Genomic DNA, 3,739 nt, shown 5'->3' on the forward strand with positions numbered 1-3,739 from the left:
TTCTGTCTTTTTTAAAGACAAAAATTTTTGAGGCGAAATACCCAAAAAGAAGTTTGTAAAAAATGAATCCGCCTCAACAATATAGAACTTATCTAAAACTAGAGTCGCTCCAATGAAAACCACAACTATTCCTAGATTGGAATTGTGCGCAGCATTTCTTCTTGCGGAACTTTATCAAAGGGTCATTGGGTATTTAAACATTTCTTTTGATAAAAGTTTCTTCTGGAGTGATTCAACCATTGTGTTGTCGTGGATAAGATCTCAATCGCACGAATTTAAAACATTTGTTGAGAACAGAATCGCTCAAATTCAGTCGATAACAGATCCAAAGGATTGGAACTATGTACCTAGTAAAGAAAATCCCGCAGACCTATTATCTAGAGGGGTTAGCCCTGGTTAGTAGTACTTTATGGTGGAATGGTTCTACGTGGTTGATCCAGCCAGTTGATTTTTGGCCTGAAGCACTTCCTCATCTAGAAGCAAATAACTTGCCGGAAAAACGTAAGACAAAGGTCGTTAATATGGCGACGGCAATCAGCAACTCAGACATTTTTGAGATGTTCTCAACTTTAACTAAGTTGCAAAGAGCTGTCGGATATGTGAAACGTTTCCTTAATAATTGCAGATTAAAGACTTCCTTAAGACAATTTGGTCCGTTTCAAGTGACAAGGTGTTAAGGTCAAGTCTACTTTAGTTGGTGAGATGCGCACAGCATGATGCGAGGGTATGTTTACTTACTTAAAAATAAGGCGATTTCTAGCAAAAGTAAATTGCTAAGTTTTTTTTAGATACACAGGGCATTATTCGCGTTGGTGGTAGATTGACCCACTCCGCATTTTCTGAGAAAAGGAAGTTTCCGGCAATTCTCCTGGCTAAACATAGATTAACACTACTAATCATCAAACATGAACATCACCGTTTGCTTCATGCTGGTCCTCAGCACCTCCTAGCGTCACTAAGAGAGCGGTTTTGGCCACTTTCTGGTCGAAATCTAGTAAGAAAGGTTGTCAGGGAATGTTTGCGATGTTTCAGATTCAATTCTTCACAAATTGAATATCTAATGGGCAGCTTACCAAAGGAACGTTTAACTCCCAGTCGACCATTCCTTGTCACCGGAGGGGACTACATGGGTCCTGTAATGATAAAGGATAGGTCAACCAGGAACTACAAGATGGTAAAGGCCTGGGTATGCTTATTAATTTGTTTCTCAACTCGGGCAATGCATCTAGAATTTGTTGGTGATTTGGCTGCCTTACGACGTTTTTTTCTCGAGACGTGGCCTTAGTTCCGATATATTTTCTGAACATGGTACTAATTTTATTGGGGCTCAAAACGAGATCCAAAAAATGTTAAGAATAAATCATAGTGACATTCAATCCAAACTCAGTATAGACGGTATCAGGTGGCATTTTATTCCTCCCAGGGCTCCGCATTTTGGAGGACTCTGGGAGGCAGGGGTTAAATCAACTAAACATCATCTGAAGAGGGTAATTTCTGGTAATATTTTATCATTTGAAGAATTGTGTACGGTACTAACGCAAATTGAAGCTTGTCTTAACTCTAGACCTGTAAGTCCCATGAGTTCTGATTCCTCCGACCCTCAACCATTAACTCCTGCGCACTTCTTCATAGGGGAGCGGCTTACAAATTTGCCAGATAACGACTATTGCCAAATCCCAGAAAATAGACTCTCAAAATTCCAAAGACTGTAGCAGATCACTCAAGGCTTTTGGGCTCGCTGGTTTAAGGAATATGTTGTTGAACTTCAACAACGAACAAAATGGAAAGGGAATGCAGTCAACTTATTATCTCCTGGATCCCTAGTGCCGATAAAGGAAGATGGACTACCTCCACTTAAATGGATGATGGGAGTTGTTCAAGAGGTGCACCCTGGTGCCGATGGGGTAATACGTACAGCCACTATCAAGACAGCATCGTCCACTCTAAAGCGCCCAGTCATCAAGCTCCATTGCCACCGGCGGATGTTTGAACCCTTTTGGCTTTCAAGGCGGGCGGTATGTTCGCGCCTCCCAAGTTTTGATAGACGTAAAGTGACAAGAGAAAAATTTTGAGCGCATGTAACAGATAATCGCTAAAATATTGTAATATGAAAAACTTGTAATACAATCAAAATAAAAAAGCAAATCAAAAAACCTCAGGGTTTTATAACCCAAAATACAATTTTAATTCTACAAAAATAACTTTTTATTTGCGGAAGAGACATTTCTACAATAAAACTCATGGAATCTACTTAAGCATTTATAAGCTGTTTAAAATGGTGTAAATTTTTCTGTAAACGATCATAAAGTCTATTTTCCTCCCTAACATTTCGGAAAACTTGATGATGATGACCCGGGATTGACCTGAACTTTGCTGCAATTCACCTTTTAAGATCATCAATATCAGCAGGGTGTGTTTTATACACAATGAATTTAACATGTCCCCATATGAACAAAAACATGAACAAAAAATTTAACTCCATTTAGTGGCTGCTCAAATTTAGAGGAACAATAGTAAGTTTAAATACAATCTTGATCTGGACGACCTACAGCCTGAAGAGAGCTGGATAACAAGAAAGCTGAAAATGTCGGACGGATCCTGGCAGCTGGAATTTGCTAATAACGATTCGTTTGGCAAAAAAAATTGGAAAGAGAAATACATTTGGAAAAACACAGCAACATCTAAATAACTAGGGCGGAGCACTCTTTGCGTGCTAATCGCTAGACCTTCAGAAAGCCGTTAACAAGTTCCCTCGACCTTTAGGCATTGTGATCTGGATTCTGGGCTAAATTTACGTTTGAAGGCAGCAAAAGATTCATTTACAGCAAAAAAAGTAATAATTGACGGCCTAATAATCCAAGGTGTGTTCACATCATCATTATGTAATATATTTTGTGATCAGAATTTTGAATGTAAATTAGACTAGTATATATCTTTATTAAGGGATTAATTACGGATCAATAATAAAAATGCAACAATAAAAAACAACAAAAAAACAACGAAAAATGCAATAATACATGATTTATTCAACAAAATACAAAAGGAACAGAAAAATTCAAGCGAAAACCTAGTATTATCGAATGGGAGTCTGCTTCAACTAATCCACGTTCAAGCCTGATGCACTTTTCAATGCGTTTGCGATTGTTACTGGCAACTCTCATAAGTTCAGCTACATTTATTTCACCGCAGGCTTGCCTTATCTTATCTCTCACAGAGTTCTTTCTGAGTTTGAGGCCTTACTTTGTAAACGTTATTCTTGATAGTACCCCAGAATTAGAAATCTATTGGCGTAAGGTCAGGAGAGCGAGGAGGCCACTCTTCAAAAGGGCTATTTCTGACAATCCATTTGAATGGAAAGTATCGATTTAGCCAATCCCGGTCCAACCGGAAGTTTATGCACCGTCTAGGTGAAAAAGCATTTCTTGGCGCACAATAGGCCGATCTTCGATAATATTCCATAATTCATTATTAAGAAAATCATCATTTTAGGTAGTGTAGTAGAAAAACGGACCAATTATTCTGTCACCTAAAATTCTACACCACACGTTAACTTTTTGTGATTATTGGCTTTTGCAGTTAATAACCCGAAGAAGATTTTCTGTAGACCAGTATCTGCAGTTTAGGAAAGCGACGGAATTGGGACACAGTGCGATCTTCAGAAAGCTGAAGACAGTAGAACCCATGGGATTGAAAGCTAATCGAATCAAAACTCTAAGCATTTCGGTACCTTTCACAATAT

General features: G+C 38.5%; 1 long non-coding RNA gene across 1 annotated transcript; it reads left to right on the plus strand.

Moving 5' to 3' along the window:
* The first annotated feature begins 29 nt into the window (after positions 1–29).
* LOC125504261 lies at positions 30–2,114 on the plus strand. The gene is made up of 3 exons (XR_007281383.1): positions 30–501; positions 626–724; positions 789–2,114. It is a non-coding gene; the product is annotated as an uncharacterized LOC125504261 (long non-coding RNA).
* Positions 2,115–3,739: the final 1,625 nt, after the last annotated feature.

The sequence above is a fragment of the Dendroctonus ponderosae genome, unplaced genomic scaffold (genome assembly GCF_020466585.1).
Source record: "Dendroctonus ponderosae isolate FM_Combo_2020 unplaced genomic scaffold, Dpon_F_20191213v2 Dpon_F_20191213_4, whole genome shotgun sequence".
NCBI classification, from domain to species: domain Eukaryota; kingdom Metazoa; phylum Arthropoda; class Insecta; order Coleoptera; family Curculionidae; genus Dendroctonus; species Dendroctonus ponderosae.